Raw genomic sequence first — 24336 nt, forward strand, 5'->3', positions numbered from 1 at the left:
CCTTTTCTCATCAAGATACAACCCAAACTTCCTTTGGTTTTCCAGAATCAGTTCCTGTTCTTTCGAAGACATGGTCTGTACTTCCCTCTCAGGCCTGGTCCCGTAGCCCGGAATGTCCGCGTGGTGATGCTGCAGAAACTGAAGATCGTCCCTTGTCAGGGGTCGAGGGGATGGTGTGGAGGGTATTCGAACACAAGGTGGAGAAAGGGACATAGCTGTGATGTGCTGAGTATCTGTTTTAGTGAATCCTTCAAAGCTGTTGCTTGCTGTTGGCTGACCAGCTAACCGTAGTTTCCCTTCAGCCTTTGGCCCAAACTCGGGACTAATCCACCTAGGAAACGAGTAAGACTGGTAACCTGAGGTACCAGGTTGTGAACAAGAACTGCTAGACATTTCTGCACACGCATCCCTCCTTGAAGTTGAACTCTTCCCGTAGGATCTGTATAAAAATAAAACAATTCCCTCATTCAGAGTTACATCTTTTCAGAATCAGAATCAGGTTTAATATCGTGAAATGTGTTGTTTTGTGGCAGCAGTACATTGCAATCAAGATTGTTTAACGTCATTTCCAGTACACAAGTGTAAAGGAGAATGAAATAATTGTTACTCTGGATCTGGTAAACTCCGGTAAACCCACAATAAGATAAAGAACAGAATAAATATGAGTACATAAGATAGCTGATATGTCAGTAAATACTCCACTGATGTATTACTAGGGGACATGGCAGCAGAATGCCACCAAAAACAAGATCCTATATAACGTAAGAAATGGCAGGAGATGGCTACCTAGTGCCCTGCACCTACCCATATTTCAATACCATTCTGCGTTATAACTGTCATTTTCCTGCACAAATCTCCCATCCTTTATCTTTCAAAAGCCTATTGAATTCAATCAATAGGAAAGAAATAGGAAATTTCTAAGGAATTTCTTGAAATAGGAGATTACTGATTTAAATAGGAAAGAAAAATGGAGGACTATGTGTTATAGGGGAAATTTTAGAACATAGAACATAAAACGGTACGGCACAGGAACAGGCCATTCAGCCCACAACGTCGTACTAAACCAGCTAAAAAGGAAATCAAAAACACCCAATCACTAATCCCTCCTACCTACACAAAGTCCACATCCCTCCATCTTACATCCATGTGCCTCTTAAAAGCCTCAAATGTATTTGCCTCTACCACCATACCAGGCATCCACCACTGTCTGAGTTACCCCTCACATTCCCCTTGATCCTTCCCCCTCTCATCTTAAATGCATATCCTCTGGTATTAGAATTTTAAACCCTGGGTAACAGATACTCCCTGTCTACTCTATCTATGCCTCTCATAATCTTATAAACCTCAATCAGATCTCCCCTCAGCCTCCACCACTCCAGACAAATCAACCCAAGCTTGTCCACCCTCTCATGATAGCACATGCTCCCTGAACAAGATCCTGTCTCAAAACATGACCAAAAATTAATCTACGTATTTGTTTCACATACAGAATGCTGGAGGAGCTCAGCAGCTCAGGCAGCATCTATGGAGGGGAACAAACAGTCGGTGTTTTGGGCCTTCATCAGGACTGGAGAGGACGGGGGAAGAAGCCAGAATAATGAAAGTGGGGAGGGGGAGGGGAAGGAGTGCAAGTTAGAGGGTGATAGGTTAGACCAGGTGGGTGGGGGAAGGGGGTGAAGTGAGAAGCTGGGAGGTGACAGGTGCAAAAGGTAAAAAGCAGGAGAAGAAGGAATCTAATAGGAGAGGGGACCACAAGAGAAAAGGAAAGTGGAAGGACACCGGGGGAGGTGATAGGCAGGTGAGAAGAGGTAAGAGGCCAGAGTGGGAATGAAGAAGAGGCAAGGGGAAGATGGAGGAATAGATATTCACACGATCAGGTTGGAGACTACCTAGATGGAACTTATTTAACTGTTTTTAATTCATTGAGATACAGTGTGCAATAGGCCCTTTGAGCCATGCTGCCCAGTAATCCTTCAATTTAATCCTAGCCTAATCATGGGACAAGTTACAGTAACAAGTTAACCTACCAACCATTACGTCTTAGGACTGTGGGAGGAAACCAAGGCACTCGGGGGGGGGGGAGAGCCCATGGAGTCATGGAGAGAATGTGCAGACTCCTTACAGACAGCGGCAGGAAAAGGTGTTCTCCAACCTGAGAGTGCCCTCATCAAGGCAGAGGAGGAGATGGCCATGGACCAACATGTCACAATGGGAACAGGGAATGGAATTGAACTGGAAGCTAAGAAACCCTGCTTTCTGCGGATGCAGCAAAGTTGTTCAACAAAGCTACTCACACGTTAGCTGCTTTTCATCTTGGGGATTTTTAGGGAAGAGTGATCAAAATATCTATATAGTGACTGAAAGTATCTAGTTCGATCTAAAACCATGTTCTTAAATAAACCAGGGACGAGACAAGAATAAAATTAAGAACCTAAGTTAAGAATCAAATGGCCTAATTCTGCTCCCATGTCTTATGGTTTTAATTCTCTTGAGAAAAATAAAAAAAATTTAATATCTGCAATGGAACACTTTAACCTTTTCTGTAAGTTATAGTTATAGTCGGCAGTTTAAATGGTTCAGCATAGACTAGAAGGGCCGAATAGCCTGTTTCTGTGTTGTATTTTTCTATGACTATTCAAGGAATTTGTTTTGGGGGGGAAATGGAAAAGCAGTTAAGCTTACATATTATGTTGATTTGAAGACGACATTAGTTGGCCATTGCTTCCTCTTGCCATCTTGTAGACAGGTATGGATTTCTCTTCCTCAGAATCAATTACTTCTGCCTTTGTGATCACCTTCATGCCATTTCCTGGTTCTGGATCAGCTATGTCCCAAACGCACACCTTAATGGCAGCTTGCTCCACGTACTGGTGAAACTCCTCTTCGGTCATTCCTTCCGGTGGCACCACCTCAGGCGTCGCAATGCCATCAAACTGGCTTGCGCCATCGCAGTCACCGTGTGCTTGCTGAGAGAAGGCGTTGTGCCGAGCCTTCCACCGGCTTATCCAGCCGACTGTGGGGATGAAGGTCCTGATCTGCATCGCTTCCGCGAGGCTCTTTGCCTTTGCAGCCAAGACGTCGTCAGAGATAGCCACGTGTTGTGCCTTGGCAATCTGGAACCACTGGAAAAGGGCAGTGTCCACATCACTTTCCCTCCCCTCCCTTTTGCGCTTCCGATCTGGATTGCTGTTACTGTGCCATTCCATCATGACTTTTTCTTTGTTCTTGATGAGCCTGGAGATGACGGGCTGCGTCACCCCAAAGCGCCGTGCTACTTCCATTTGGGAGATCTTTTGCCTCTGAAGCAATTCAAGAACCTGAATCTTCTCTGATAAAGTAAGCTCCTTCTGCTTCTTCCTTGTCGACTCCATGGTGTAACTGAACTGTTCAGCAAACGGACCTTTCACTAAATGGCTCTAGAGCTTCGATTTGTTCTTTTTTTAAAAAAAAATTCAGACTACCTCCAAAAGGCCAGCCCCCACTTCAGAAACACACCCAAAAACCTGCTTTCTAAGGTAATGATGTGCAAAAGGCCCAGTCGGCTTGAATATTTAGAGTAATGAGGTGCTGAATGTCTCCATTGTGTGGTATAAAACCCTGAGACTTGCATAATGCTAAACCAGAGGTCAAGGAAGGTCAGACTAATCCCTCAATGACTGTGTAAGAAACGCCCAGCTAATCCATTGAAGCCTTTAAGTGTATAATGGAAAACTATCAATAGCATTATTCTAAACATTTTAGCTATAAACTTATTTCTTATAAACTTAGCGGATTTGATATATGTGCAGCTGCAGAACATTTTTTTGAGGTTTTAAAGTTTATAGAGTGAAATAATATATACACTTAAGCAGTAGTCACACATTTCCCCTTCCAGTTTTTTTATTAGAAAGTGTCCAGTTATCAAAAATGCAGTGACACTAGACTCTAGAGATTCTTGAAATCTTTGGAATTATTACAACTCAGTATTTGAAGGCAAGATCAGAAGTAGAAGTAGTGATCACCACTCCTTTGTACACAGATGACACGGACCTCCACTTTTCACCCTTAGTTCCTGCTAACCACCCAAACAGGAACCAGGGTGGATGCGGGAGAGGGGGAGGGGTGAGAGAGGGAGGGAGGGAGAGGGGAGACAGAGAGAGAGTGGGGGAGGAAGAGAGGGAGAGAGGGGGAGGGGGATAAGGGGGGTGTGAGAGAGAGAGAGAGAGAGAAAGAAATACTATCCTCAGAATACAAAACACAAAGTTTAAGCTTAAAGCCTGCAAAGAAAGTTACAACAACCATGCCTCTGAAATAGATTTGCAACAGGGATTTTTACAACTCAGTATTTGAAGCCAGGTTCAAAGGTACAAGTATTAATCACTCCTGTTATAATTGGGATAATAGCTTAGTAACACCGAACTCTGAAATCTCTTAACTCCAGTGCAGGACATATTCACTAATCTATTTGCTCTGGGGGGCCATTTATACATGGGGCTATAAAGGACGTTTAGATTGTTGCTTTATGTGCAGTTACCACGTAAAGCTGCTTCAGAATCACATTTGGGTTTATTATCATTGACATATGATGACATATAAATACCATACGCAGTATATACTATATTTATTATAATAAAATATACCGCTGCGGATTCCAGGTAATTGAGCCATTAGTTAATCGGGGCAGCTGCTTACTTGGGAAACTCCTAAAGAACAAAAACTAGTTGAGATAATAACTGGGATTCCTGTCATTAATTTGGGACACTAGGAAACTGTTGCTGAATGGCTTCTACCTAATGCCAGTTTCATTCACTTGCATGGCCTTTAGACATCATAGTGTGTTTAGAGCAAACTGTTTATACATAGCATCAGCTTGTGTTCAAAAAGCAGTGATTTTTGTCACTGATAGCTGCCGAGAAATAAGCAGGAATACAATTCAAAACTGATTAGCTCACTGTGGTTTTAAGTATTCAGGCTTGGAATTGCCAGTAACAGCCAGGAGTGAAAATGATACAACTGCACTACTTCAACACGTTAGGCACTATGGTGAATTTGCAGGTATCAACAATCATCTCAAATGTTGCAATGAAAATGAAGATTTGGAGGAAGCAATCGTTGAAAGCATTGTATGAAGGCAGTCCATTATCTGCACTAGGTGTCTGCGCTCATTTGTTCATTTACAGACAATCAAAAGAACATGGCAGCAAACTCTAGATGAACTCCTCCATTGATAGATAACTATTAGGAACTAACAGTTATATAGTATTGTAGTGTATTGGTAGTATTCTAATTTGTTCTGTATTTCATTTAAATATGTAATTTGTTACTCAGTTAAACTGTAGTTTGTCTTTTTTATACCTTTTTTAACTATTTCTATGAAACTTGGGACAGCCACTTAATTGGACCAAAACTTAACGGTCCCGATGTGTCCCAATTAACAGCAATCTGCCCTGTACCACTGCCACAAAACAACAAACTTCATGACATATGTCAGTGATAATTAACCTGATCCTGATTCTGATATAAATTCGGCAAAAAGAGATCAAAAATAATTCATGGATCTATTGTCTGTTCAGAAATCTGAAGGCAGAGGGGAAGAAGCTCTTCCTAAAACATTGAATGTGTGTCTTCCGGTTACCAAGAGCAGCTTCAGAAAGTCCAATTATAGAACATCCATTGCATTCCCTTTATCTATCCTACTTATAATCTCAAATAATTCCAACAGTTCGCCAGGCAGGATTTTCCCTGAAGGGAACCATGCAGACTTTATACTATCTTGTCCTGTGTCACCAAGTACTCCATCACCTCATCCTTAACAATCGACTCTATCATCTTCCCAACCACTGAGATCAGACTAATTCATCTATAATTTTCTTCCTACTGCCTTCCTCCTTTCTTAAAGAGTGGGGTGACATTTGCAGTTTTCTAGTCCTCTAGCACCATGCCAGAGTCCAATGATTTTTCAAAGATCATTTCTAATACCACCACAATTTCTAACACTACCTCTTTCAGAACCCTAGGGTGCAGTTCACCTGGTCCAGGTGACTTAAGTTCAACCTGCCCAGGCTTCAAATCATTACTAAGGTCAAACAGACAGTTCTGAGTGCCTGTTCACTGAGGACTGCACTCTCAACGCAACATGCAGGGCATAATCAACAAATTTTCCACTACATGTGACAACTTCAGTCTCACCATCAGCACCAAGAAGATGGAAGTCATGCACCAAGCAGCCCCAGATCAACCCTCTGTGGAGCCATCCATCTCGGTGAACAGCCAGCAGCTCCAGGCAGTCGACAAGTTCACGTATCTTGGCAGCATCCTCTCAAGAGCGGCTTACATTGACGACGAGGTCAGCTGCAGGATTGCCAAAGCTAGTGCCAGTTTTGGAAGACTATGCGACACTGTCTAGGGGGCAGAAGGGAATTACTCTGATGACCAAGCTAGAAGTCTAACATGATGTCACCCTACCCACTCTCCTCTACATGTGGAAAACATGGACTGTACACATGAGACACGTGCGTAGACTGAACCATGGAAATGGAAGATCATGAAAATCAATTGGCAAGGCAGAGCTCCTGACACGAAAGTGCTATCTGCAGCAGACATACCCCAAGCAGTTGCTCTTCGGGGAACTGTCAACAGGGAAGCATTGTCGTGTTGTTAGTGAAAATGATTCAAGGACACACTGAAGACTTTGCTCAAGGCCTGTGAGATCAATCATACTTTTTGGGAACATGCAGCCTTGAATCGCTCATCCTGGTGCAGCCTTCTCAATAAAGATGGTAGCAATGAGAAGGGGGCATGTCCTAGGTGGTGGGGTACTTAATGATGGATGCTGCCTTTTTGAACCATCACCTTCTGAAGAGGTCCTCGATGATAGTGAGGCTGGTGCCCATGATGGAACTGACTGAGCTCACAACTTTCAGCAGCTCTCTCTGATACTGTGCATCGGGGCCACCATATCAGACGGTGTTTGTTTTTTTTTGCTTAACACAAATACTGCTTGTTAACAGGAAAGTCTACCTAAGGTATTGCTTCAGCAACCACTATCACGCAGAATGAAACATGGAAATTGGGCTTGTACTTTGCTAAAATAATGGATTTTAAATTAGTAATAGTTAAGTAGGATGTTCTCCTAATGGGTTGCCCACTGGTGTGTCTTCAGCTGGCTGTAGAATCCGATCTGGGACCCACATATTCTGAGGGGCTTCCAAACCTCACAGTCCAGGATGTTAGTGTGGGTTTGCTTAACGGAGAATGCCTGTGTGTGAGTTTGTTTAACATGGGGAGGCTGCTGCGTGGGCAGCCACCTTCCCCTGCCCACCCTTGACAAATCAGGGTCAGGATCCAGTGGTATGGAATGAAAGATGATTGGGGACCCTTCATTGCTGCAGCCTTCCTCCACCTTCACTGATGCTGTGATGTGTCATCATCTTTTGCCAGCTCCACCACCGAGGCGTTGGTTGAATTGCTCTTTGTCTGGAACCTTACGCCATGGATGGCCCTACAGGGAGCTTTGTTCTTGGGATCTCAGGAACTCACAAGCTTCTCCACCATGACAAGGATACAATAAGGTGGCATCCATCATAAAGGATCCCCATGCCCTATTCTCATAGCTACCAGCGAGAAGGTAACATCAAAGAGCCTGAAGACTTGCACAACTGTTTCAGGAAAAACTTCACCATCGGATTTCAGAATAGATAATGAATCCATGAATACTACCCCAGTATTTCCCTTCTTTTTGTACTACTTACTTAATTTAATTTTTATATATATTGTAATTTATAGTTTTTATGATTATGTATTACAATGCATTGCTGCTGCAAAATGACAAATTTCACAACATATGCCAGTGATATTAAACCTGATTCTGATTCATCTAGATGAATAAACTGATTCATAGCAAACTAATGTTATCATCAAGAATGGCTTTCAAATCCTCAGCACATTCAGGCTGAGATCAATACCCAAAATGGAACAATGGCAAGATGTGTCACTTAATTGCCAATTGGCCTTCAGAAGGACCACCATACGTGGATAATTTTCTGACAGCATTCTAATTAGATATGAATCACAAACAGTATCTGTACCACTTGAGAATACATTCAGAAAGAGATGTACAACCCCACTGAGGCTTCTGTTGATTGGGTCAACCGTGAATATTGTGTCCTAGCTGTCTGTATGATACAAGTCAAGACAGTATGATGTGGAGAGCAAGCTGTTGCCCACTCAGCCGGCTCCTCCTCTCCACGCAGCTGATGAATCCAAAGGAGTGGCAGAGACTAATAGAGTTTGGCACCAGAGGCGTTGTGGGGGTTGGACTCATTGTAGGACTGCCTTAGGGACTCCAGCTCCAGAGGGTTCCTTGGAGTTTACTCCCAAAGCCTTCCCCGTGAGTGGGTGTAGCCACAAGGCAGCAGAGGTTTGAGATCAGAGTTTTCCTTCTCCTACCACAAACAAGAGAAAAGATGAGCTGCCAACCACAGCCTGCAAGACCCAACTGCCTGAAGTGACTGGTTTTAAGGCTCCAGTAACCCGTTTTTGTCTTTTCTCCTGTCAATAGAAACAATTCTGCCGTGTTTCATAGCTAAGCCACACATGAAGGCCAGGAGCTGGACTTGTTTGTCAGAGACTATCTGAGATGTCTGCCATTATGAACATTTAATAGGTAGTGGGAGCTTGTCCCCACTACCAGCCCAGACTATAACAACGTTAAGGAACCACAGAGCCAAAGTCATGTTAAAAAGTCTGAATTTTTCCAAGTGCCGCAGACAGTAAATAGAAACCACTGAGTAACCAAGACTAAAACTTGCATTCTTATTAAGTGCGATCAAAGAGAACGTACAAAAGTACAGATGCACAAAATTTGCTCAGTACAAACATTGTGTGAATTCACTTTCTGTTCTTTGCCTCCGACATATGGAGAAGCACTGAATAGGTTTAAGTGACAGGATAATGAATTTACATTTGAAAATAAACAATCAGTGCACCTCCCCCCCACCATACACAGCAACTTCAGGAATCCAGCCAGAATGATACCCTGCCGATCCCCTGCAGAAATCCATTAACCACCACAAAGGGCAGATCATTGCCTCATTCTACCGTGCTTGTCAGTGGGAATTCCGCAACAAGTACAATGCTGGGTGTGTGTGTGTGTGTGTGTGTGTGTGTGTGTGTGTGTGTGTGTGTGTGTGTGTGTGTGTGTGTGTGTGTGTGTGTGTGTGTGTGTGTGTGTGTGTGTGTGTGTGTACTTTACACGTTCTCTCTGTCACCGCATGGGTTTCCCCAGCTGCTCCAGTTTCCTCAATAAGGCACTATGTTAGTACGACGCTATTAGCTTTGGCTGCCGGAGTTCAGAGTTCAAATCAAAGAAGCTTGTCTGTCCTTCCCATGAACACGTGTGTCCTCTGGGTGCTCCAATTTCCTCCCACAGTCCATGCATATCGGTTGGAAGGTTAATTTGTCACTATAATTTGTCCTGTGATTAGGCTGGTGTTAAACACAAGGGTTGCTGGGTGGTGTGGCTCACTATGCCAGAAGGGCCTGTTCCACAATGTATTTCTAGAAAATATGTATTCAACCTACCATACCGTAACCCAGCACTCAAAGCATTCCGCTTGCTTCCCTATAAACCTTTGATTTGCGTTCAGTTGGCGGGGCGGCGGGGCAGCACAGTTCCATAGCGATGAGCACAAACACTTTACAGTGCCAGCAATCACTGCCTATAAGGAGTCTGTATGTTCTCCCTGTGATCACATGATTCTCCTCTCAGTGCTCCAGTTTCCTCCCACATTACAAAGACATACGGGCTGGCGTTAGTAAGCTGTGGGCACGCTAGCTGGCCCCGGAAACACAGGAGAGACACTTGCGAGCTGCCCCCAGCACAGTCCTCAGTCATTGACACAAGTGACGCATTTCACCGTGTTTTGACATTTTGATGTACATGTAACACTTACGCGACCGGCTGGTGTATGTCTAGGGGAAGATTCGTCCACCCGCCAAACCGCGCCTCCCGTATACGTGGATGCTGTGAAATACACGCTAATACAAACTCGCACACACAATATCAAACCGCACACCAGGTACGTTTACAGAATACACTTTATAAATCTTACTAAAACTAAGTGATTTATGATACAATATAAATGAAGGGAAAGAAAATACAGAAAAGGTGCTAAAACTTATCAGAGTTCAGTCAATTAGTGCACATCGTTGGAGCTCAACCATCGACTCTTTCAACCACTTTCCAATCTTCTCCGACCTCCACGACCCTCGCACCTGGGACCACCCTCGGTGATCGACCAGCCGTGCCGCACCTGTCCGCCTTCCTCGTGGTCTCCTTCCCGACTCCCAAAAATCCGTGCAATCACAGCTCACAGACCCACAAGAGAAAATAACATCTAACCCAATTGGTTAACAAATGAATAAAATCCCCATTATCAGTAACTTTAATCCAAACAAACTTCAAGAAGCTTCAAGAGTGCTCTGCAAGAAAAGCACTCTCTCACTAGTTCACATAACAAAGAAGCATTTTTTACTGTTAACAGACAAAGAAGCCATTTTGATTAACATACGCAGTATATACGTGTGACAAATATTTGTATTTGTTATGTATTCGTATTCAGGAATAAGAAAAATTCTAACACATGCTGCAGTTAGAGGTCTTGGAGATGGGATTTTCTGTGCTTAATTTTTCTAACTAGTGTCTTAGATTTAGTTATTGATCGTAATTTATGCAATAGTGTCTGATGCGTAATTAAATTAAAAATAAAGATGTTACAACAATAAAGAGGGAAGTGTTGTCAAACACTGAAATTGTTTTGTATCCATGCATGTACAGTCAGCTACACAATCAGATACAATGTACAGTGTGAATGCAATCAGAACAGTGTGTATTGATAAATCTGAAGGCCTGGTTAAAGAAAAACACAAAATGCTGGCAGAACTCAGCAGGCCAGACAGCATCTATGGGAGGAGGTAGTGACGACGTTTCGGGCCAAAACCCTTCATCGGGCTGAAACTCCTGATGAAGGGTTTCGGCCCGAAACATCGTCACTACCTCCTCCCATAGATGCTGTCTGGCCTGTTGAGTTCTGCCAGCATTTTGTGTTTTTATTTATTTCCAGCATCTGCAGATTCACTTGTGTTGCCTGGTTAAAGAAGCTGTCCCGGAAGCAGTTGGTCCTGTCTTTAATGCTGTAATACCATTTGCCAGAAGGAAGCAGCTGAAACAGTCTGTGGTTGGGGTGACTGGTTGGGGTGGGTTTCAGATGATCCTCTGGGCCCTGTTTACAAACCTGCTGCTATAAATGTCCTGAACAGGGGGAAGTTCACAACCACAGATGCATTGGGCTATCCACTCTCTGCAGTGCCCTGCAATTGAGGGTAGTACAGTTCCTGTACTAGATGACACAGACAGTGAGGATGATCTCGATGGTGCCCCTGTACAAAGTCCTGAGGATTTGAAGACTCATGCCAAACTTTTTCAGTTGTCTGAGGTGAAAGAAGCTCTGTTGTGTTTTTTTGCCCAACAACTGGTGTGCACAGGTGAGATCCTTGGTGATGTGTAGCCTGAGGAACTTGAAACTACTCACCCTCTCAGATACAATCCCATTGTATAGGGGCTAGCCTGTTAATCCACGATCAACTCCTTTGTTATTTTCAACATTGAGGGAGAGGTTGTTTCCTTGGCACCACTGTGTCAGGGCGTTAACCTGCTCTGTAGGCTGTCTCATCATTGTTCGAAATAAGGCAATTCAATGTCCTGTCATCTGCAAATTTGATCAGCAGATTGGAGCTGTGCAAGGGCAAAACAGTCATGGGTGTATAGGGAGTAGAGGAGGGGGCTCAGCCTTGGGGGGCTCCTGTGTTGAGGGTCAGAGGGGCAGAGGTGAGAGAGTGTTACCACCTGCCAGCGATCCGACAGCAAGTCCAGGATCCAGCTGCACAAGGTAGGGTGCAGGCCGAGGTCTCTGAGCTTCCTGTCATTCCTGAGGGGAGCTGAACTGTAGTCCAAGAACAGCATTCTCACATAAGCAAATAAAGCTAATCTTTATTTTCAACTTAATTATGCATTGGACACTATTGTATAAATTACGATCAATAACTAAATCTAAGACTACTAGTTAGAAAAATTAAGCGCAGAAAATCCCATCTCCAAGACCTCTAACTACAGCATGTGTTGGAATTTTTCTTATTCCTGAATAAAGTTGACTATTTTTATATATTACTTAATTTGCATCTCCACCACGATAAAGCTACACCAACTCCGATGGAAGGTCATGTTATCCGGATGTGCGACTCACGTCTCCCCAAACGGATCCTTCACTCCCAGGTGATGGAATGTCAGCGAGCCCCTGGTGGGCAAAGGAAACACTTCACAAATAACATCAAGATCAGCCTGAAGCAACTCAACACTACATCTAACAGCTGGGCAGACATTGCACTCCATAAATACACCTGGAGGAAATCTGTGCTACATGAGAACGACCTCCAAATGAGCAGCAGCCTCAGGAGAGACTAAACAACCAAAATACCCAACCACTAACCATGGCCACCACCCTGCAGCAGAATATGTGGATCCTGGATCGGCCTCGACAGGCACCTGAGGACATACCAATAGACAACCCCTTTGGAGAACTTTATACTACTACTACCAATTTGAATATTTGAAACAAAGATGTCAGTTAGAGTTTGAAAAGAAAAAACGGAACAACAAAATTTTTAAAGTGACGACAGAGTAATCCCAAAACTATATTCAATTTGTTTCAGATCCTAGAAATCCAATCAGCCGATTTACACCACATGCATATTTCACAGAACCAGCATAAGACCAGCATATTCAGAGCTCTTTCAAGGTTGTAGCTGGCACTTTAGTTTTCTACTTGCACATCTTATATATCAGTTGTATAAGAAATTGCTGAAACCAAGTTTGGACTATTGTGTGCAATTCTGGTCACCTACCTACAGGAAATATATTAATTAAATTGAAAGATTACAGAGAAAAATTTACAAGTTGTTGCCAGGACTTGAGGTCCTGAGTTACAGAGAAATGCTGAATAGGTTAGGACTTTATTCCCAACCTGTAGAAGAGTGAGGGGAGATTGGAAAGAGGTATAACAAATTAAGAGCAGTATAGATAGGCTAAGTGCAAGCGGGCTTTTTACACAGAGGGTTGGTCAGACCAAAACGACAAATGATAGGTTAAGGGTGAAAGGTGAAATATTTAAGAGGAAACTGAATGGGAACTTCTTCCCTCAGAGGCTAGTGAGAGTGTGTAAAAACTACCAGCGGAAGCAGTGGATGCAGACTCGATTTCAACGCTTAAGAGAAGTTTGGATAGGTACATGGATGGGATGGTTATGGAGGGCAACGGTCCAGTTGCAGATCGATAGGACGAGGCAGAATAAGTTCAGCATGGACAAGGTGGGCCAAAGGGTCTGTTTCTAGGACTCTATGGAATTCTGCACTGATTAACAATGAATATTTACTGGCGGTATTTACTGCCGGAGAAGTAATTTACAAACTGCTAGGTCATTCAGTGAATGCAGTTTCCATCACCACCTGGTACTGCAACAAGATTTAATGTCTAAAGCCTACTTAAGTATGACCAATAGTCACCAAAACAAAGTACAAGATACATTTATTATCAAAGTATGTATACCATATACGATCTTGAGATTCATCTCCTTGCAGACAGTCATAAAACAAAGAAACACAATAGAGTCCACAAAAACCTCCCACCAGAGACTGTCAACTATCCAAAGTGCAAAAAAGAGAACAAACCGTGAAAACAATAAAAAAAAGTGAATGAACAATCCACAGAACCTGAACTACAGAGTCTTCAAAAGTGAATCCAGAGTCTGAACTACACAGTCTCTGAAAGTGAATCTAGAGTCGGAACTACAGAGTCTCTGAAAGTGAATCTAGAGTCTGAACTACAGAGTCTCTGAAAGTGAATCCAGAGTCTGAACTACAGAGTCTCCGAAAGTGAATCCACAGAACCTGAACTGCAGAGTCTCCGAGAGTGAATCCACAGAACCTGAACTACAGAGTCTTCAAAAGTGAATCCAGAGTCTGAACTACAGAGTCTCCGAAAGTGAATCCACAGAACCTGAACTGCAGAGTCTCCGAGAGTGAATCCACAGAACCTGAACTACAGAGTCTTCAAAAGTGAATCCAGAGTCTGAACTACAGAGTCTCCGAAAGTGAATCCAGAGTCGGAACTACAGAGTCTCCGAAAGTGAATCCAGAGTCGGAACTACAGAGTCTCCGAAAGTGAATCTAGAGTCGGAACTACAGAGTCTCCGAAAGTGAATCCAGAGTCGGAACTACAGAGTCTCGGAAAGTGAATCCAGAGTCGGAACTACAGAGTCTCTGAAAGTGAATCCAGAGTCGGAACTACAGAGTCTCTGAAAGTGAATCCAGAGTCGGAACTACAGAGTCCCCGAAAGTGAATCCAGAGTCAGAACTACAGAGTCTCTGAGACTGAATCCACAGAACCTGAACTACAGAGTCTCCAAAAGTGAATCCAGATTCGGAACTACAGAGTCTCCGAAAGTGAATCCAGAGTCGGAACTACAGAGTCTCCAAAAATGAATCCACAGTCGGAACTACAGAGTCTCCGAAAGTGAATCCACAGTCGGAACTACAGAGTCTCCGAAAGTGAATCCAGAGTCGGAACTACAGAGTCTCCGAAAGTGAATCCAGAGTCGGAACTACAGAGTCTCCGAAAGTGAATCCAGAGTCTGAACTACAGAGTCTCCGAAAGTGAATCCAGAGTCTGAACTAGAGTCTCCGAAAGTGAATCCAGAGTCTGAACTAGAGTCTCCGAAAGTGAATCCAGAGTCGGAACTACAGAGTCTCCGAAAGTGAATCGAGAGTCGGAACTACAGAGTCTCCGAAAGTGAATCCAGAGTCGGAACTACAGAGTCTCCGAAAGTGAATCCAGAGTCGGAACTACAGAGTCTCCGAAAGTGAATCCAGAGTCGGAACTACAGAGTCTCCGAAAGTGAATCCAGAGTCGGAACTACAGAGTCTCCGTAAGTGAATCCAGTCGTAACTACAGAGTCTCCGAAAGTGAATCCAGAGTCTGAACTACAGAGTCTCCGAAAGTGAATCCAGAGTCGGAACTACAGAGTCTCCGTAGTGAACCCAGAGTCTGAACTACAGAGTCTCCGAAAGTGAATCCAGAGTCTGAACTACAGAGTCTCCGAAAGTGAATCCAGAGTCGGAACTACAGAGTCTCCGTAGTGAACCCAGAGTCTGAACTACAGAGTCTCCGAAAGTGAATCCAGAGTCGGAACTACAGAGTCTCCGAAAGTGAATCCAGAGTCGGAACTACAGAGTCTCCGTAAGTGAATCCAGTCGTAACTACAGAGTCTCCGAAAGTGAATCCAGAGTCTGAACTACAGAGTCTCCGAAAGTGAATCCAGAGTCGGAACTACAGAGTCTCCGTAGTGAACCCAGAGTCTGAACTACAGAGTCTCCGAAAGTGAATCCAGAGTCGGAACTACAGAGTCTCTGAAAGTGAATCCAGAGTCGGAACTACAGAGTCTCTGAAAGTGAATCCAGAGTCGGAACTACAGAGTCTCCGAAAGTGAATCCAGAGTCTGAACTAGAGTCTACGAAAGTGAATCCAGAGTCTGAACTAGAGTCTCCGAAAGTGAATCCAGAGTCGGAACTACAGAGTCTTCGGATGCGAATCCAGAGTCGGAACTACAGAGTCTCCGAAAGTGAATCCAGAGTCGGAACAACAGAGTCTTCGAAAGTGAATCCAGAGTCTGAACTAGAGTCTCCGAAAGTGAATCCAGAGTCAGAACTACAGAGTCCCCGAAAGTGAATCCAGAGTCTGAACTACAGAGTCTCCGAAAGTGAATCCAGAGTCGGAACTACAGTCTCCGAAAGTGAATCCAGAGTCGGAACTATAGAGTCTCCAAAAGTGAATCCAGAGTCGGAACTACAGAGTCTCCGAAAGTGAATCCACAGAACCTGAACTGCAGAGTCTCCGAGAGTGAATCCACAGAACCTGAACTACAGAGTCTCCAAAAGTGAATCCAGATTCGGAACTACAGAGTCTCCGAAAGTGAATCCAGAGTCGGAACTACAGAGTCTCCGAAAGTGAATCCAGAGTCGGAACTACAGAGTCTCCGAAAGTGAATCCACAGAACCTGAACTGCAGAGTCTCCAAGAGTGAATCCACAGAATCTGAACTACAGAGTCTCCAAAAGTGAATCCAGATTCGGAACTACAGAGTCTCCGAAAGTGAATCCAGAGTCGGAACTACAGAGTCTCTGAAAGTGAATCCAGAGTCGGAACTACAGAGTCTCCGAAAGTGAATCCAGAGTCGGAACTACAGAGTCTTCGAAAGTGAATCCAGAGTCTGAACTAGAGTCTCCGAAAGTGAATCCAGAGTCGGAACTACAGAGTCTCCGAAAGTGAATCCACAGTCGGAACTACAGAGTCCCCGAAAGTGAATCCAGAGTCTGAACTAGAGTCTCCGAAAGTGAATCCAGAGTCAGAACTACAGAGTCTCCGAATGTGAATCCAGAGTCGGAACTACAGAGTCTTCGAAAGTGAATCCAGAGTCTGAACTAGAGTCTACGAAAGTGAATCCAGAGTCTGAACTAGAGTCTCCGAAAGTGAATCCAGAGTCTGAACTAGAGCCTCCGAAAGTGAATCCAGAGTCTGAACTAGAGTCTCCGAAAGTGAATCCAGATTCGGAACTACAGAGTCTCTGAAAGTGAATCCAGAGTCGGAACTACAGAGTCTCCGAAAGTGAATCCAGAGTCTGAACTAGAGTCTACGAAAGTGAATCCAGAGTCTGAACTAGAGTCTCAGAAAGTGAATCCAGAGTCTGAACTAGAGTCTCTGAAAGTGAATCCAGAGTCTGAACTACAGAGTCTCCGAAAGTGAATCTAGAGTCTGAACTACAGTCTCCGAAAGTGAATCCAGATTCGGAACTACAGAGTCTCCGAAAGTGAATCCAGAGTCGGAACTACAGAGTCTCCGAAAGTGAATTCAGAGTCTGCACTAGAGTCTACGAAAGTGAATCCAGAGTCTGAACTAGAGTCTCCGAAAGTGAATCCAGAGTCGGAACTACAGAGTCCCCGAAAGTGAATCCAGAGTCTGAACTACAGAGTCTCCGAAAGTGAATCCAGAGTCTGAACTACAGAGTCTCCGAAAGTGAATCCAGAGTCGGAACTACAGAGTCCCCGATAGTGAATCCACAGTCGGAACTACAGAGTCTCCAAAAGTGAATCTAGAGTCTGAACTACAGAGTCTCCGAAAGTGAATCCAGAGTCGGAACTACAGAGTCTTCGAAAGTGAATCCAGAGTCTGAACTAGAGTCTCCGAAAGTGAATCCAGAGTCGGAACTACAGAGTCTTCGAAAGTGAATCCAGAGTCGGAACTACAGAGTCTCCGAAAGTGAATCGAGAGTCGGAACTACAGAGTCTCCGAAAGTGAATCCAGAGTCTGAACTACAGAGTCTCCGAAAGTGAATCCAGAGTCGGAACTACAGAGTCTCCGAAAGTGAATCCAGAGTCGGAACTACAGAGTCTCCGAAAGTGAATCCAGAGTCGGAACTACAGAGTCTCCGAAAGTGAATCCAGAGTCGGAACTAGAGAGTCCCCGAAAGTGAATCCACAACCACAGAGGCAGTTCAGAGCAGCAGCTGATCCAGCAACCCAATCGCTGCAGGTCACAGCCACAAAGACAGTGCACAGTTACAGCCAGTCCAGTAGCCCGATGGCTGCAGGTCACAGCCGCAGAGTCAATTCAGCACATTACAACCGTCCGGGCAAAGGAATTTCACACTTATAGAATTCCCAAATCATTACACTTAATACGTAATCAAAAGGGATTAGATGCCCATGTGACAGGAGGCATGAGGGGCGGTCAGTTTGTGACCAACATTGGCTAGGTGAGGGTCAACACAAAATATCAGAACCCGAGGGTAGATCAGAAGTATGGAAATTGAAGCCTGACGGTCAAAGCCTGGAGAATGGAGGCTGGAGGCCTGGAGTCCTGTCCTAGACTTGGAGGACTGTTCACGTTCTTGGAAGGGTGGGAGGGAGGAAAGGGGCTTTTTGTCTTGTTGTCGTTTTGTTGCTTGTCGCGGTCTGCTTTGTTGTGTTCTGAGTTGCTTTGCCGGGCTGCCTCCAGCACATCCTTTGGTTGCGTCGGCTGTTGATTAAAATTTCAATGGACGTGTGATTGTTGAAGAACTTATTCTGAAAGAATTTTGTGGCCAATCACAATGAGAGACCTTACTCCATTAGGGAACAGAAATAAAGACATAGACCTCAGTATACGGTTAACCCTTTTATTATGTGATTATGGGGAGCTGTCATCTTATGACTCTGATCATGTCAAGTTACATCTTAGATTTATACAGTAAATTTTGAGCAATACCGAACAGCTAAACATACTTGATAAGAGATTTCCAAAGCACTTGTTAGGTATCAGCAAGTTTGCTAACATTCCCGTGCGATGCACAAATTCAGAGATACATGTCCACAGTTAGTTCCTCCACCATCAACACTGCTCTCATACGCATCTCTCCAATTTCCCGCACATCTGCCATCCGCACATTTGCCATCCGCACATTTCCCATCCACCCGCCACTCCACTCGGGATAGGGTTCCCCTTTTCCTCACCTACCTTGTCCACTCGTCCCCCCCATCCCTTCCCACCGATCTCCCTCCTGGCACTTGTCCTTGTAAACGGAACAAGTGCTACACCTGCCCTTACGCTTCCTCCCTCACCACCATTCAGGGCCCCAGACAGTCCTTCCAGGTGAGGCGACACTTCACCTGTGAGTCGGCTGGTGTGGTATACTGTGTCCAGTGCTCCCGGTGTGGCCTTCTATATATTGGTGAGATCCAACGCAGACTGGGAGACCGTTTCGCTGAACACCTATGCTCGGTCCGCCAGAAAAAGCAGGATCTCCCAGTGGCCACACATTTTAATTCCAGGTCCCATTCCCATTCTGATATGTCTATCCATGGCCTCCTCTACTGTCAAAATGAATCCAAACTCAGGTTGGAGGAACAACACCTTATATACCGGCTGGGTAGCCTCCAACCTGATGGCATGAACATTGACTTCTCTAACTTCAGTTAATGCCCCTCCTCCCCTTCTTACCCCATCCCTGACATATTTAGTTGTTTGCCTGTTTTCCATCTCCCTCTGGTGCTTCCCCCCCCTCCTTTCTTTCTCCTGAGGCCTCCCGTCCCATGATCCTTTCCCTTCTCCAGCTCTGTATCACTTTCGCCAATCACCTTTCCAGCTCTTAGCTTCATCTCACCCCCTCCGGTCTTCTCCTATCATTTCACATTTCCCCCTCCCCCCACTACTTTCAAATCTCTTACTATCTTTCCTTTCGGTTAGTCCTGACGAAGGGCCTCGGCCCGAAACGTCGACAGTGCTTCTCCCTATAGATGCTGCCTGGTCTGCTGTGTTCCACCAGCATTTTGTGTGTATTGTTGTTTGAATTTCCAGCATCTGCAGATTTCCTCGTGTTTGTCCTCTATTTGCTACTTGCTAGACAATCTCGGAAAAAGGTTAGTACCTCATTGCTGGCATGATCTATGTCTGGCTGCTGTTAGCTCACACAAGCAGGGCAGCGTCTGTCTCTTATCCCGTCACCCTCATGACCCAGGGATTAAGCAATATCTAGCTAGTCAAGCTTGAAAACATTTAATTCAAAATTAATCTTAACTTTATAATTTTCTTCCACAATGATACATTAATCTGAATCTCAGTCGCCTGTAATTATGAGTGTCTTCTTTAACTCAAAAGTTCTAAAACACTTCACAGCTAATATTATAATTTGAAGTGAGTGTAACATGTCATGTTGGACAGACTGTGCACAATTTTCCATGCCTCTCCATCACCATTACAATGTGTCGAGCAATGTTTCAGCATCCTGGAATCTTCCATCGTACTTTAATCCATCCGTGACCACACACAAAATCCTGGCAGAACTCAGCAGGTCAGGCAGCCTCTATGGAAATGAATAAGCGGTCACTGTTTTGGGCCGAGACCCTTCCTCTGGACTGGAAAGAAAGCGAGAAGAAGCCAGAATAAGGTGGTGGGGGGAGGGGAAGGAGTTAATTCTGGGTGAGCACATGAACAAAGAGTCAGAAGGCAGCAGAGATCACAGAATGGAGCAGTGAGAGAAGATTTAAACTTCTTCATGACAGGCATCCCTCAAAGAGATTTCACAGTGGAGCGGCAAATCATAAGCGCAGGAGCTTCTGCAGATGCTGGAAATCCAGAGTAACACACACTGGAGGTCAGGTCAGGCGGGGAATAAATGGTTGACATTTCAGATCAAGACCCTTCATCAGGACTGGAAAGGAAGAGAGAAGAAACCAGAATAAGGTGGTGGGGGGAGGGGAAAGGGTCGAGTCTCAGAGAGAAAATAATAATCCCTTCTGTTATTCTCTGTGTTTGCAATGTTAGCACTGCAGATGGGTCCATCATTTAGTCACATTATATTAATGGAACATATGCATCAAAAGAAGTTGCATTTCCAAGGTGACTTCTTCAATTCAAAATTTCCAAAGAAAATATCATAGACTTGAAGTATAGTGTCATAAGCAGTGTTGGGGGTTGTAGTTTTTATAGAAGCAACCACAAGTATAAAAAGTCAAAAAGAATTACACAGAAAATGCTGGCAGAATTCAACGGGTCAGGTAGCATCTATGGAAGGGAATATACAGTTGACATTTCAGGCCAAGACTCTTCATCAGGACTGGAAAGGAAGGGGGAAGAAAGCAGAATAAGAAGATTGGAGGAGGGGGAGGACAAGCTAGAAGATGGTAGATGAAACTAGCAAGATGGGAGAGGGTGATGAAGTAAAAAGCTGGGAGGTGATCGGTGGAAAAGGCAAAGGAATGGACAAGACAGAATCTGATAGGAGGGGGGAGTGTATCATAGAAAAGGAAGGAGAAGTGGCACCGGAGGGAGGTGATAGGCAGGTGAGGAGCAGAGGTAAAAAAAACCAGAGTGGAGATATGAAGAGGGAAAATTACCAGATGTTGGAGAAATCAATACATGTCATCACGTTGGAGGCTACCTAGACAGAACATGAGGTGTTGCTCCTTTACCCTGAGAGTGGTCTCATTGTGGCTGAAGAGGAGACCATGGACCAAAATGTCAGAACAGGGATGGGAATTGGAATTGAAATGGTTGATCACCGAGAAATTCCACTTTTAAGGATGGAGCTGAGGTGCTCAACAAAGCGATCCCCTTAATAATATACTCCAACATCTTCCCAAGCACTGAACAAGATAAGCATACATTTTGAAAAGGAAAGTGAAATAGAAAGAAAAGTAATTACTGGGTCAAAATAAATGGTAGGAGGGATTAAGTTTGGGGTCTGAGAGATGAGAAAGAAAACTGAAGGCAAAAATATATTTATTTTTAAAAGATAATACTACAAAAATAAAACCAGCTAATAATGTAATATAAATTACTTTTCTGTGAACCAGAATCCAAGATTTGGTAGAAATAGTGACTGGTGTTGGCATGGAAACAGTGGGCCGAAGGGGCTGTTTCTGCACTGTATGATACAGCTTCTGCATGACAACAAACTGAAGCTAAAGCACTTCCTGGCTAACTTCAACAATTTAACTCAAAGGACTTCAGGTTACTTACAGCAATAAACAGAACTAAAGTTCAAGGGCAAATGGATTTCTGCTTACAATGGGGGGGGGGGGAGAAACAAGCGCTACTGTCCTGACCCCAGAATGGAGAAAGTGAATAGTGCATTTCCTTTCATTATAACAATTAATCTGAAACAGTAACATATACGATGTTAACTTTTTTTCTCTTCTGTCGAGGCACGCTGCCTATACAACTGAGTAGTTCTAAGAAATTTTCATTTTTATTTTAGACTTCCAGCATCCTCTGGTTTGCGTCCTGGGCCCAGCATTTAATTGCAATTATCAACAAAGCACAGCAGTGCCTCTAAAACTTTGACAAGCTTCTACAGATGTGTGCTGGAGAGTATATTGACTGGTTGTATCATGGCCTGGTATGGAAACGCCAAGGCCTTTGAATAGAAAGACCTACAAAATGTAGTGGATAAGGCTCAGTCCATCACAGGTAAAGCCCTCCCCACCAATGAGCACATCTACATGAAACACTGCCAAAGGAAAGAAGCTTAAATTAACAAAGACACCCACTACCCAGGTCATGCTCTATTCTCACTGCTGCCATCAGGAAGAAGGCACAGGAGCCTCAGGACTCACACCACCAAGTTCAGGAACAGTTATTACCCTTCAACCATCAGACTCTTGAACCAGAGGGGATAGCTACACTCACCCCAACACTGAATTGATTCCACAACCTATCAACTTGTTTTCAAGGACTCTTGATATTTACTGCTTACTTATTTATTATTGTTACTACTTTTTTCTTTTTGTATTTACATAGTTTGTTGTCTTTTGCACATTAGTTGTTTGCCTGTCCTGTTGGTGCAGTCTTTCATTGATTCTATTATGGTTCTTGTATTTACTGTGAATACCCTCAAGAAAACAAATCTCAGGGTGGTATATGGTGACACACGTATACGTATTTTGATAATTGTTTACTTTGAACTTTTAAGCTTCTTTGCTGGCTTTCCAGAAAGCATTTCTAGTTTGATGGCATTTTATACATTTTGCAAAAAAATTTGTCTTCCTGGAATATTAAGGAAGCTGATTGTAAAATGAAAGGCAATATGGATCAGAGAAGAATTGGTGACTAAATGTATAATTTCCAGTCATCTATACCTGCTTTATTGAAACATATGCTCTTCTACTCAGTACAGGGCCAAGTGCCAAGGGTGACATGTTAGCGTAGCAGTCAGCGTATCGTTTTTCAGTACCACTGATCAGAAGATTGGAGTTCAATTCTCGCCACCACCTGTAACGAGTTTGTATCTTCTCTTCAGGGTGCTTTAGTTTCTTCCCACATTCAAAAAGACATACAGGTTCATCATCATCATCATTATGTGCCGTGCATATGAGATGGAGGTCATGGTCAGTGACCATTATTGTTCTTGGCAAAGTTTTCTACAGCAGTGGTTTGCCATTGCCTTTTGGACAGTGTCTTTGCAAGATGGGTGACCCCAGCCATTATCAATACTCTACAGAGATTGTCTGCCTGGTGTCAGTGGTCACATAACCAGGACTTGTGATATGCCCCAGTTGCTCATATGACCATCCACCACCTGCTCCCCTGGCTTCACAAGGCCTTGATTGCCCAAGGGTGACCTGGAGGCTAGCAGAGGAAAGGAGCACCTTACACTTCCTTTGGTAGAGACATATCTTTACCCTGCTACTCAAAGGACCAGATAGGATTGGTAAATTGTGGGCATGCGCTGTTGAAGTATGATGACACTTGTGGCTGATGCAGGAACGTGCACAGATTGTGTTGCTCGTTGAAGCAAACAACTCACTGTTTCAATATACCATGAGAAATTAAAATTAATCCTTAAATCTTCAAAATGCCAGGGAGATTATTCTGATGATCAGACAATTTTCAGTCCACAAAATACAAAATAACAATATAAGTGAAAGTGGGGATATTGATAATGGATAATAAGTGATGATAACAAAGAAAACAGCCGGAGTCTGATTCTCTGTTCCATGTTCAATGGCCAGCGACACGAGTTTGTGCGAAGCTCGGCAGGAGAAAGTGGACGATATACCCCCATATCTCAGCCAGCTATTGGCAGGAGGAACGAGTTCCGATGACCCCTTGGGTTCAGGAATCGGTGAGAATGGAGAACAAGACCTGGTGTCTGGAGATCAGTGTGACCTAGGAGCGATGCCAAGAAGTGAGGCCCGAAGATGATAGTCCGGGAGTCAAGGGTTCGTTGGCCAGAGCCAAGTCTGCAAATCTCTGTAAGTCTGCAGGCGGAAGGTTTCGAAGCCTAGTGTCTACAGGTCCAAGTCCAAGTCTGCTGGAGGCTGAAGCTGGGTGAAAGGACTGTGGATGTGGTGGATGGGAAGGAGGAACGGGGCTTGTTTTGCTGTTGTTGTTTCATTGCTTGATGCGTTCTGTGTTGTTCTCCTGAAAACTGTGGACATGTTACGTTGGTGCTGGAATGTGTGGCAACTTGGAGGCTGTGCCCAGCACATCATTTGGTTCTATTGGTTGTTAACACAAACAACATACATATTTTACTGTATATATCGATGTACATGTGAGAAATAAACTTGAATCTTGAATTGGTATGATTGAATAAATAATTGATTAAATAATCTTGAATCTTGAATAGTGTTTCCAGCACTAATCTGACCATAATAAAATGAGTGAACAATTCATTATGGCTGTTGAAATCCTCTATATAATGAATATCAA

The 24336-nt window shown here is 43.9% G+C and overlaps 1 protein-coding gene across 1 annotated transcript in view; it reads right to left on the bottom strand.

Moving 5' to 3' along the window:
• The window catches only part of rad54b (RAD54 homolog B), a 201930-nt gene that overhangs the window by 102660 nt on the left and 74934 nt on the right, over positions 1 to 24336 (bottom strand). The gene's annotated exons all lie outside the window — the stretch shown is intronic.

This window comes from Hypanus sabinus, chromosome 1 (genome assembly GCF_030144855.1).
Source record: "Hypanus sabinus isolate sHypSab1 chromosome 1, sHypSab1.hap1, whole genome shotgun sequence".
Taxonomy (NCBI): Eukaryota; Metazoa; Chordata; class Chondrichthyes; order Myliobatiformes; family Dasyatidae; genus Hypanus; species Hypanus sabinus.